Raw genomic sequence first — 13,560 nt, forward strand, 5'->3', positions numbered from 1 at the left:
CTGTCAGTGCTGCCTCGCTCATCACAGCATACAGTACAGCATGCGTGCAGGGATTAGCACACTAGCACATTTACACAGCCGCCACTGTAAACAATGCACTTGTCTCTTTTGAATGCAATGCAATACTAATGCATGTTCACACGTAATGGCAGTGTGGCACAGGGCTAATGTTGTCTTCTGTACTTGCTTATCAGGCCCTCTGGCATTGTTTCTGAACACTAGTTACCTGTATGTGATTAAATAAGTTAAATTAGACTACTTTCACTCCGCTAATTCAATTATTTGGTTCTCACCAGAAACAAAAAGGTCTTATTCTGTTTGGTTTTGTGCTTGGTACAGTTTTATTTGTGCTTTTCACACCAACAAAAACAAACTGAGCCAAGAGCATTTGGTTCAAATTGAACGTTTAATACGAACCAACTGCTGTGGATGTCAAAGTCTTGTGGATGTCTTAGTAAGAGTGATGTGTTTGCATGCAAGCTAGAGAGCAAAACAAGTCTGCAAGACTCTGAAGGCTTGTCTGTCCAGTCCCTTAGTTCTTTGGATAAAAAGTTGCAGTATGTGAGGAGGAGTGAGATCTGTTGATGTTTGAAAGGCACCCCCCAGCTCCCCCATCCCTGCCTCATTCGCTGATTAGCCTTTTTACAAGACCAAACCCCTCCCAGAACAACCAGGCCCAAACATAACATGGAGGGAGAATGTTTTGGTCTGTAGCGCTGATGTCTGGCAAGGTCCGGCTACGCACACTCAGGCTGGATGTTAAATGCAGCAGTGCTTACTGTAGCATTCACTATGCAACGGGTGGTAGCTACTATTGATATTTGCATGCGGTTCTTTAAAACCCTAAAATGTAATATGATCACTGCATCGTGTTCAAGCTTTCTTTGCCATCACACACACACACACACACACACACACACACACACACACACACACACACACACACACACACACACACACACACACACACACACACACACACACACACACACACACACACACACACGTCAATGAAATGTGATGGAACTCTAGGACATTTGCATTAGGGAATGCAGTGCAAATGAATATGAATGTCAGCAGTGTGTGTGTGCATGCGTGCGTGCGTGCCTGCCTGCCTGCCTGCCTGCCTGCCTGCCTGCCTGCCTGCCTGCCTGCCTGCCTGCCTGCCTGCCTGCCTGCCTGCCTGCCTGCCTGCGTGCGTGCGTGTGATCATGAATGTCCTTCTTCACAGTGCTTTGGTGGAGGCCCATAGCCACAGGATGAAAGAGCTCTCTCTCTCTCTCTCGCTCTCTCTCTCGTGCAGTCATTTATCATTCCACTGCAGAACTGGTTAGTTGAAATTTCCTCTGGGTCATGTCATGGTTCAGCTAAAACCTTTGTGAATTACAAATTCACGTTTTTTCTTCCTTTTTTGCTTCCAGATACATTGCTCATTCCTTGTTATATCTGAACTCTAGGTCCTGTAGTGTATTCCCAGCTTCACTTTCTAGAATGTTTGTAGAATGTCGTTATTTTAACTTTTTGTTTGTCTATATTTAACCTCTTGTTCAACATTATATTTGCTAATATTGGGTGAGGGATGGGGTGAATAGATAATAGCAGAAGTAGAGAACAGTATGTTACCAAAGGTTTTCTCGCCTATTTGAATATACACAATATTATCAACCCCCACACTCTAATTTTACAACCCCCTATCAAAGTCGCAAAACTGTACGCGGATATTGCGCCTCGACTCAGCTTTCCTTGACTTTGTTCGCTGTTATGTAATTGTTATCTATTAGAGATTCTGCTGCTACAATCGCCAACTGCTAGTGCTATTGGATACTCCGTCAGGCTGCTGGTAGCAAAATGGTCAGCAAGTGCTTTGTTGGCTTGTTTCTGATATGGTTTTGAGCTGATTAAAACCCACAGCACGTGTTGTGTTTTCATACTCTCTACCATCCTCAGCAATTTATTGAGGCTGTTATTGGCACTTAATGTGCAGAAAAGTACTCAACCTGGTGTATCGTGGGATTTTCATTATTCTTATTAGTGTTTTCGCTCCCAAATCAGGATCTTGTTATCTGCCGGTTAGTCAGTAATGGTCTATTTTCTATTTTGTTTGTTCATCTTGAAGAGAGCATAGTTGGTTAGTGCAGTGTCTCTCCAGGCAACTGCTTATTTTTCACATGTAGACCTTCAGTAGTGTTCTTTTTTAGAGAGGGGGATGTAAGAATTGGGAGTGGGTATGTGTGGTCGACCTTGTGTTTCGGCCAAAGGGATACTAATTTCCTTCATTCCTCTCACCTTTCATGGATTCTCTTTCCTTCCTTTCTCTCCATCTTTTATATATTCTCTTTCAATCTTTCTGACTGTCGGTTCTCTATTTCTTTTTTTCTTACTCCTTTCCTTGGATCCAGAAGACATCCTTGGCAGTCTGCTACCTGTCAGCAACACAGACACACACACACAGTCATGAACACACACATGCACACGCGTATGCATGCCCGCCCACACACACGCATGCCTGCGTGCCCGCACTCACTCACGCACGCACACAGGAGGAGTTGCTCTGTTCTATTATTTAACTACTTGTAACAGTGGCACGTTTACAGTTAATTAAATTCAACTCAGCTCTTGCACGACTACGCCACCTAGGGTGGGGGAAGACAACCTAGGAGTGAAATTACCCCCCAAATTAGTAAACCAGGACACAGGTTCAGAGCACTCTTAGGCAAGGGTCAAGTTCGTGTTTATTCTCTTTTCACCAATACAATAGTAATACGGATCAATAAAATATACATACAGGTCATTGAGGTCAGGTGTGCAAATATGCGGTGGTGATGCAAGGGACAAATACTAATACATTACAAAATACAATATGGATGAATTGTATTACAGACAATATTGCACTGATCCCTATTAGACGCCCACAGGCGGGTCGTTATGTGGAGCAATATGGCCACAGGCCACACACACACACCACGCACGGCACCTGTGCGAGAGAGGAAGGGAGGCTATACTCAATCGTACGAACCGCCCCCAATACGGGGGAGACAGGGCAATGGTGTCACTCTTAAAAGGGGGGGGGAAAGCTAGGCTTAGGCTAACCAATAGCAGCACGGTTGAAAAGGGATAGTTAAAGACTAGGGAAAAGGCCACACAAAATAAACACACACAATAAAGTACTCACACAAAATAAAAAAGAAAACACACATCTACTACTACACGCAGCAAAATAGTAATAGTCACCCAAGTGCACACAGCAATGGAAAAGTGAGGGAATCCACCACCCGAAGACCGGCGCGCTATGGCAACTCCATACCTATCCAGGGAGGAGAGAAGAGAGACACTCAATAGCGAGAATGACACATACTAATGTATTACACAATTTGCATACACAGTGATGACTAGATGCAACTTAACTTTTGTATAGCAAGAGAGAGGGGAGAACTACACCGCCGTAGGTTGACTGAAGGGGGTGTACACTTGCCTCCGGTGCCGTGCCTAGATGACAATCACACACGCATACAGACGCACAGACACACACGCACTCACAACACACACAGGTAACTAGACCTGCGCAGTGCGCAGCGAGGAGGCTGGCGTCCCAAGAAACGGGCCAGAAAATAAAAATAATTAAACCAAACAAAAGCAGGACGAGCAGGTGGAGCCAGTCGGAACCGGCGCAGAGTGTGACGGCAACAAAACAGCAACCTCCGAGGAGTGTAGCTAGCAATCCCCCTGTAACAGACAGGTACCCATTACTCACTAGCCTAGAGGTAATTGGTGACAGCGACAATCAAGAGGAAGAAATGAATACTTACAGCATCAGAGAGGCACCGCTAACCTGATCATACATCCGTGGTTCGGAACAATCGCAATTTGGACCACACACTGAGGAAAGTGAGGGTAGATTTAGTGACTAAGGTCATCGTTACCATCGGAGCAACAACATCAACGTAGCATAGGCCAGCTTACCATCCACTGACTGCAGTCAGGTACCCAGGGGCCAACCACTGTGGCCACTCCAAGCCAGCGTAAGCACCACGAATCAGGCCTGCCACAGGGCACAGATGATGGGGCAACACACCGGTGCAGTATAGGCAGCGCGAAGTGAACGCCAGTTCACAGCAGAGTGCAGTTCCACACAAGAATGGCTAGAAGTGGAACGCAGTCACATAATCAGGTCCGTAATTCAGACAATACGGCGATCGGACACATCATAAAGTATGAATGTTAAATGCCTACCTGAAGGTACCAAATCTACCGGGTAATGATCACGACTAGCAGCAGCTCACACGCCAGCCGGCGTCCTTTGCCGGCAAAACAACAGCGGGGCGGAAAGAGACCCACGTCACGTCCAAAAACTACATTTATCAACATAAAAGTCCTGCCAGTAATGGGCCAGCCAATCACAGACAAAGGACCAAAATCAGTCAGATTGAGGGGTGTAGACCAATCTGTCACATTTACCCCCACCTTTTGTGTCGGCGCCTCGACGACAAACCGATTCAAATCATGGGTTCCCCACTGCGAGGAATCCCAGGGAACTAACCAACCTAGACAGGCCTTAGTGTGGCTAAAAGAGAGGGGAAAACGCCAGTGGGCCCAACCTCTGGTACAGAGGGGACCCAGTTGCAATGACGCATGGCGACCCGGCAGTCCAACTGCCGCTATCCAACCAAAGGAGACCCAGCGGTCCAACTACCACCATCCAAATGACGCAAGGCCAACTGACCCAGCCTCTGGTACAGAGGGGACCCAGTGACAAAGCAAGAGATGGGGACCTGGCAGTCCAACCGCCGCTATCCAAATAGTACAATATCAATGGACCCAGCCTCTGGTACAGAGGGGACCCAGTTGCAATGACGCATGACGACCCGGCAGTCCAACTGCCGCTATCCAACTAAAGGAGACCCAGCGGTCCAACTACCACCATCCAAATGACGCAAGGCCAACTGACCCAGCCTCTGGTACAGAGGGGACCCAGTGACAAAGCAAGAGATGGGGACCTGGCAGTCCAACCGCCGCTATCCAAATAGTACAATATCAATGGACCCAGCCTCTGGTACAGAGGGGACCCAGTTGCAATGACGCATGACGACCCGGCAGTCCAACTGCCGCTATCCAACTAAAGGAGACCCAGCGGTCCAACTACCACCATCCAAATGACGCAAGGCCAACTGACCCAGCCTCTGGTACAGAGGGGACCCAGTGACAAAGCAAGAGATGGGGACCTGGCAGTCTAACCGCCGCTATCCAAATAGTACAATATCAATGGACCCAGCCTCTGGTACAGAGGGGACCCAGTTGCAATGACGCATGGCGACCCGGCAGTCCAACTGCCGCTATCCAACCAAAGGAGACCCGGCAGCCTAACTGCCGCTATCCACAACACATGACCAGTGAATCCAGCCTCTGGTACAGAGGGGACCCAGTAACAGTAAGACAAGGAGACCCGGCAGCCTAGCTGCCGCCATCACAAAATGACACGCCAGTGGACCCAGCCTCTGGTACAGAGGGGAACCAGTGAGCGTAAAACGTGGAGACCCGGCAGCCTAACTGCCGCTCTCCAATCCAATGCTATATACAATGCTCCCCCAACCCCGCCGTGCTAGCCGGCCAAAGGTGCTCGCCGCTATCCCATAACCAGGCAATCAAGTCTCGCAGTTGCTGCATTTCCTCCTCCGTCTCAACGATGCCACCAATACCAAAAACAATCCCCTACCTGAGGGCAGACTCGAATGGCTAATGGGAAGTTGCTGTTTTGTTGCCAACCCTACCCCCGGAACCGCACCGGCCCACGCTCCTCGCTCCTGATGAAAGAAAAACAAAACAGTCAAATTAACAGCATCACCACTCAATGCACATAACACTTGCAAAACTCTGCCTTAAGAGTGCTATCCTGCCGACTACGCCAGTTGTAACAGTGGCACGTTTACAGTTAATTAAATTCAACTCAGCTCTTGCACGACTACGCCACCTAGGGTGGGGGAAGACAACCTAGGAGTGAAATTACCCCCCAAATTAGTAAACCAGGACACAGGTTCGGAGCACTCTTAGGCAAGAGTCAAGTTCGTGTTTATTCTCTTTTCACAAATACGATAGTAATACAGATCAATAAAATATACATCCAGGTCATTGAGGTCAGGTGTGCAAATATGCGGTGGTGATGCAAGGGACAAATACTAATACATTACAAAATACAATATGGATGAATTGTATTACAGACAATATTGCACTGATCCCTATTAGACGCCCACAGGCGGGTCGTTATGTGGAGCAATATGGCCACTGGCCACACACACACACCACGCACACACACGCACGGCACCTGTGCGAGAGAGGAAGGGAGGCTACACTCAATCGTACGAACCGCCCCCAATACGGGGGAGACAGGGCAATGGTGTCACTCTTAAAAGGGGGGGGGAAAGCTAGGCTTAGGCTAACCAATAGCAGCACGGTTGAAAAGGGATAGTTAAAGACTAGGGAAAAGGCCACACAAAATAAACACACACAATAAAGTACTCACACAAAAAGAAAAAAGAAAACACACATCTACTACTACTACACGCAGCAAAATAGTAATAGTCACCCAAGTGCACACAGCAATGGAAAAGTGAGGGAATCCACCACCCGAAGACCGGCGCGCTATGGCAACTCCATACCTATCCAGGGAGGAGAGAAGAGAGACACTCAATAGCGAGAATGACACATACTAATGTATTACACAATTTGCATACACAGTGATGACTAGATGCAACTTAACTTTTGTATAGCAAGAGAGAGGGGAGAACTACACCGCCGTAGGTTGACTGAAGGGGGTGTACACTTGCCTCCGGTGCCGTGCCTAGATGACAATCACACACGCATACAGACGCACAGACACACACACACTCACAACACACACAGGTAACTAGACCTGCGCAGTGCGCAGCGAGGAGGCTGGCGTCCCAAGAAACGGGCCAGAAAATAAAAATAATTAAACCAAACAAAAGCAGGACGAGCAGGTGGAGCCAGTCGGAACCGGCGCAGAGTGTGACGGCAACAAAACAGCAACCTCCGAGGAGTGTAGCTAGCAATCCCCCTGTAACAGACAGGTACCCATTACTAACTAGCCTAGAGGTAATTGGTGACAGCGACAATCAGGAGGAAGAAATAAATACTTACAGCGTCAGAGAGGCACCGCTAACCTGATCATAGATCCGTGGTTCGGAACAATCGCAATTTGGACCACACACTGAGGAAAGTGAGGGTAGATTTAGTGACTAAGGTCATCGTTACCATCGGAGCAACAACATCAACGTAGCATAGGCCAGCTTACCATCCACTGACTGCAGTCAGGTACCCAGGGGCCAACCACTGTGGCCACTCCAAGCCAGCGTAAGCACCACGAATCAGGCCTGCCACAGGGCACAGATGATGGGGCAACACACCGGTGCAGTATAGGCAGCGCGAAGTGAACGCCAGTTCACAGCAGAGTGCAGTTCCACACAAGAATGGCTAGAAGTGGAACGCAGTCACATAATCAGGTCCGTAATTCAGACAATACGGCGATCGGACACATCATAAAGTATGAATGTTAAATGCCTACCTGAAGGTACCAAATCTACCGGGTAATGATCACGACTAGCAGCAGCTCACACGCCAGCCGGCGTCCTTTGCCGGCAAAACAACAGCGGGGCGGAAAGAGACCCACGTCACGTCCAAAAACTACATTTATCAACATAAAAGTCCTGCCAGTAATGGGCCAGCCAATCACAGACAAAGGACCAAAATCAGTCAGATTGAGGGGTGTAGACCAATCTGTCACATACTGTTGCACCACTCAGTGCTGTTTGGATATTAAAGGTGATATACTGGAGCCCTCACTAATTGTTGTGTGTGCATGCCCAGCTGCTTGGCACACCATTGGTTGTTTAACAATGGCTATGTGTTCATAGAGTAGCCTTTGTTTACAATATACCAGGATGTCATCATTCAATGGAAATTGTTTGGGCTATATTTCTTCCAGTAATTTACTTTTCTGTGTTACTGTATTTGTTAAATTTCCAATTCATTTCCATGTTTTCTTTATATCTTTCTACAGGGATGTTTTGTCCATGTCTCCATATTGTGGCATTTCAAATAAAAGTGTGTGCCTTGCTTTCCCTGAACATAATTGTCAATCTGTTGGATTGAGGCTGAAAGGGTGAAGAAAAATGTATTGCTTTTGTATCATTAAACATCCCTTCAGCGTACTTTTCATTACACTTCATAATTGCTTTCCATGTCAAACATAGGTTTGCTGAACGCTGAAAGGAGAGAGAGTCACACGCTGTTCAATCTCAGGGGTTAATACACATACTGTAATGCACACGTAGGCTAATGCAAAAACAAAACATGATACACCTAGCTCAGTAACCTTGCTCCTAGTTCTTCCTTTTGTTTAACAAACTGAACTGAAATGATGAACGCACAAAAAAACGTGTTTCTGAGAGCAACACAAGCTGGCCTCAGCTGAGGCTCTGTAGGTGAAGTGATTGTGTGATAATACCTGCAGTGCAAGGTCATTGAGAAACCCGATTCTGTGGAAAAACAACTCCCCAAGCATTCTGTCATTAAGTGTTTGTTCTCTCTCGGGCATCCCATATCTCCTTGTCGCTCACGATTGTGTTCATAAAGAAAGAAAGAAGAGAAAATGAAAACATATTTTCATTGAGCTGTCGGATGAGAAGGGATTACACACAGACTTGTAATAACTTTACTGATACACTGGCGTAGGGTGGTGAAACCTGCTTCACATCTGCTGAATGTCTCAGGGTTAATGCATGAGTCTCATTCCTCTAATTTGAAGAGGAATGTAAAATTAACTTTGGGTTTGCTCCAACCAAAGAAGTTAGTGTATTTTTATGAGAGGCTGAAATTATGTTAGTCTGTTTCATTTCAAAGTTATTCTTTGACAAATGTATTGGGGTCAAAAGCTTGCTATGGTATTTAATAGAGCGCTGTGTTAGCTTGGAGTTAACTTGATGACATTGCACTTTTTAGACAATTAAATGGGCCAAAAGTAGCCCCAGACTTTCCTGGTAAAATAACAAGGGCCTTTCCATTTAAAACAAGGCTTTGGGATCTTACTGTACTTACTTATCTTACTGTTCAAGTAATTTATTAAAAAGTGTACTACAAAAGGCTGTCCCGGCTATCATGTAATTTCCTTTGGCGATTGTATCCAACAACGATTAACAGGATAGCTAAAAAAAGTTGTGTGAAGTTGGTGAAACGTTGGTGCAGCTTATTGGTAAAAGTAGACATTCTGTAGGCTACTTTTGCGTTATACTCTCACCAGCACTTTTCTTTTGTCCTTTGTTACTTTCCACCAGGAGCACACTGAAGGATGACTGTTCAGGGTGAAAGGAAGGGCTATGCTGGTTGTTGCTATGCTGAATACTAACTGCACGGACGGTAAGGGACAACCATCCTAGTGATAAGTTTGTAGTTGGCTGCTCTGTAATGGCCGTGGGCTGAATATGCTGAGAAGGTGTTTTCTTATCAAGCCACCAGGGAGAGCACAGCAGTGTGTATGTGTCAGTGATGATGAAGGAGCATGCAGTATAAGGTTGTTATGAAAGAGGTGGATGGGGTAGCTTGAGAATAGCCATACTGTACAGTGTATATGGTACACACTTGCACAAAAGCACAGCAAACATGCACACATCCACACACACACACTCACACACACACACACACACACACACACACACACATACAGAGAGAGAGAGAGAGAGAGAGAGAGAGAGAGAGAGAGAGAGAGAGAGAGAGAGAGAGGGAAGGAGGAGGAAGAGAGACATGACCAGGGAGGAAAACAGTAGAACACAGGAGAGAGGAGTAGAAAAGACAGGAGAGGTAGAAGGCACGTGTCCATCTCATCTCCCCCCTACGGTTGGACAAGGTGCCTGTCCATCTGACGAGCAGAGCGCGCACACAACCAAATATGCACACACGCAAGCATGCATACAGATACACACACACACAAACAAACTTCCAAACAGGCACACATAGGTAGGCGGTCCAGAAACATATAGGCCTATGCTGGAATTGTCCTAAGGATGTTGTCTCTGGCATAATTCAGAGACGATAGGGGGGTTGGTAAAGGAAAGAAGGAAGGGAGGAAAAAAAACAAAGAGGACTGAAACATAGAGAACAATGACAGTTAGATGTGGCATTGAGTTGGCATTGATGCAGAGAAACAGAGGGCGACAGAGATAGGTAGAGGTAGGGAATGGGGGGAGAGACGCAGTACAAAATAGAAAAATGGTTAAAAAAGAGTAAGGGGGCAAAGATAAGCATGCAGGCAGGATCCTCCCCTAATCCCCTCTGCAGAACTGGTGGCATTGAACACTTGGAACTGAGTCAAAAGCCAAAGTTTGTTGGCTGCAGTCTTGTGCATTAGATTGTGCCCTGTTTCATGCAAAGACGACGCACGCTCGTTCACACACACATACACGTGCATGCACGCAAACACACACACACACACACACACACACACACACACACACACACACACACACACACACACACACACACACACACACACACACACACACACACACACACACACACACACACACACACACACACACACACACACACACACACACACACACACACTTCCCCAAGCTCCCCTAGCGTGAATAGTTCCGGATTTCAAGCCATGGATGCTGCATTGTGCATTGCAGATACACCAAGGTCATGAGAGTCACCAGCAATGATTTGTCCTGACCTACTGTCACCGGCTTTAATTACTGGGAGCATTTTAGGATAATTACACACAGCTGTGGCACGCAGACTATCTGAGTGCATGCAATGGTATGTTTTTGTGTTTGTGACGATAGTGATGGTGTGTGTTTGTCTTTGTGTGTACTGTAAGTCCTTGTGAGTCCAGTGTGTTGTGTGTGTGTGTGTGTGTGTGTGTGTGTGTGTGTGTGTGTGTGTGTGTGTGTGTGTGTGTGTGTGTGTGTGTGTGTGTGTGTGTGTGTGTGTGTGTGTCTGTTTGTTTGTTTTTATCTGAGAGCTAGCAAGTGTAAGAGACAACGACGAAAGTGCTAATGTTTGCAATCACGAACAGTCACAACCCTCAAGATATGTCAATCAATTATACAATCGATATTAATACCAATCAATGTTTGATTAATTTCTATACCTCATTGTTTCACTATTTCTGCATCAGATTACCTCATGGGCTATGTAATAGTGATAGCATGCTGATCTGAGCCGCTCTGGTTACAGCCTGAAGTGAAGCCTGCATAGCCATGCATTGAAGCACAGCTTATTGATCTACATTAAACTGATTCACTTTTGATTGGCCAATGAAGAAGTATTGATGACTGCCAGTGGGACTGGCAAGGGAGGCTTCAGATTAATGATGGACAGTGTTGGGAGTAACGCGTTACAAAAGTAACTAATTACTGTAATGCATTACCTTTTTGAGTAACGCAGTAATGTAACTGATTACAGGGGGGGAAATCGGTAATATGTCCTCGTTACAATGCAAGTAACATTGCAACAACGCATTTTTTCACCTAAATTTTGTGTGGGTATTTTGTTTTCTTTATACAATGTTCGCGGATCACCGCGAGATCAGCTATAGAGAAAGAAAGCCATCTACCGCGGTCAACAACACCAGAACCACGCGCTGTCTGTGTGGTTTCACTGTTACACGTTTCTTGGCGATATGGGGGAAAGTTCCTCACATACCAACGGAATTGGCCTTCACATACATGTAAGTAAATTTTACTCAACTGTGGTTTAAAGTTTCAGTACTCAAGAGCGATTGAATAGCTCCTCTGAACACAGATCCGCCATTGCTAAGTTGTAGCACAAGTCCTCTCAATGAATGTGACTACTCTTGTTGCTGCTGTACGCTAGTAAATTCTGATAACTGGCGAGCATCGTAATGACAAAATGCAGTAGTGAAACGGTGAATATGTTAAGTATACTTGTTGATGGTAAATTGTTTGACATTGCTCGTTCTCAATTGCCTTTCCCCTGCCTAAAGATGATTCCCAGTTTGTCGCTCCCAGCACGGTTCGATCCCCAGTCGGTTCGCTCCCACTAGCCAGACTATCGAGCCCACCGAGCTAGTTGTGAATAATTTCACATATCACTTTAACAATTTCACTGTATTACCTTATCAAATTGACCTGAAAGAACACACAGGAAACAGAGGTAGCATTTAAAATCTGCGAGCAGATTTTATTGTTTAGCGGCCTGAGTAGTTATTGCGTGGAGACATGAAGTATTCCACTCAATAAGTCCTGAAGTAAGTACAGAAAACAATCCTATTTAAACATCCCCCAACCCCCAGTCCATGGTGTGAGCTTCTTCTGTGCACGTGGGGTCCCTCATGGCCAGACGCAGTCCATTGTCTTGTTGTCCAACGTATGCAATTTCATATTTCGTTGTTCAGCAGCCTTGTGACCACACAAATTAGATGCACATGTCTCCAATATTGAGGGTCCCGTGGCCCATTACAGAAAAGCTTACACACAAGAATATGTCACTAGGACTTCCCCAGCCAGACTATAAGAATAACATGAGAACATAATATAGGAATAGTAGAAGAATAAGAAAACTAACATGAAGCAAATAAAGTGGTTATACAACTGGTCTATATTCAAATGGTTATATTTTCATAATAACATGATTAAATGCAGTGAATCTTTTCACATATTCCCACCTGTTTATGAAATTATAACTATTATCAAAGATTTTCAGACTTGAACAACTTCTCAAGGATTTTCTGTCCAATCTTCATTAACTAGATAACAGTATTTTCATCATCTCGGCTCAGCAAAAGTACTTCTTCATATTTATGCATATGGACACCAACAACACCAGATATCATGCTACTCATGAGAGATCGTATACATGGGACAATGCATGCAGTAAAACAACAAAACACAACTAAAATGACCAGAACAGGAGCTAGTAACTTGAGTCCAACCTCCCACCAATTCCCCATTAAAAGCCACGAGAATGGGTTCCATGGCTTGTCATCAACCACGTCATCTTTACTCATCGCCGCACCAAGACGTCGCAGCTGTTCCAGGGCATCTGTAACCTCAAAAGAATTTGTGTTATCCGGGATATATGAACAACAGGAAGAATTAATTAATACACAAGCTCCCCCGACAGATGCAGTCAAAAGATCTAGGCAAAGACGATTTTCAAGGACTAGAGTTCGGATAGCACTGACTTCAGCATTGTTTTTCTGCCAAAGTGTTTGAGTTGCATTAATAAAAAGTTCCAATCTATAATTCAATGTTTCAACTCGCAAAAATAACTTTCCAACTCCAAACCAGGGGAAAAGTGACAGAATTACTTTACTGCTTGTTCGCCATAATTTGTGTTCAGCAGGCACATCAGAACCCCAGATGTGGTCGTGCTCAGGGGTTTCAAAAACCCTTCGCTTAGTCCTAGGTGACTGGGATGCCGAGACAACATACGTATGGTCAGTCACCTGGGCGGGGGCACATATCCCCCCCCCAGTCGGGAGGCAATTTCAGATAAAGTTTGTGTCCACAGACCCAGTAAACA

General features: G+C 45.6%; 1 long non-coding RNA gene across 1 annotated transcript; it reads right to left on the reverse strand.

Annotated features, from left to right (window-relative positions):
- Nucleotides 1–6,118: 6,118 nt before the first annotated feature.
- On the reverse strand, nucleotides 6,119–7,524 carry LOC134443964 (uncharacterized). Its single transcript, XR_010033804.1, has 3 exons — nucleotides 7,307–7,524; nucleotides 7,153–7,222; nucleotides 6,119–7,069 (listed from the first exon to the last, which is right to left on the reverse strand). It is a non-coding gene; the product is annotated as an uncharacterized LOC134443964 (long non-coding RNA).
- Between the last annotated feature and the right edge of the window lie 6,036 nt (nucleotides 7,525–13,560).

The sequence above is a fragment of the Engraulis encrasicolus genome, unplaced genomic scaffold, assembly GCF_034702125.1.
Source record: "Engraulis encrasicolus isolate BLACKSEA-1 unplaced genomic scaffold, IST_EnEncr_1.0 scaffold_40_np1212, whole genome shotgun sequence".
Lineage (NCBI taxonomy): Eukaryota > Metazoa > Chordata > Actinopteri > Clupeiformes > Engraulidae > Engraulis > Engraulis encrasicolus.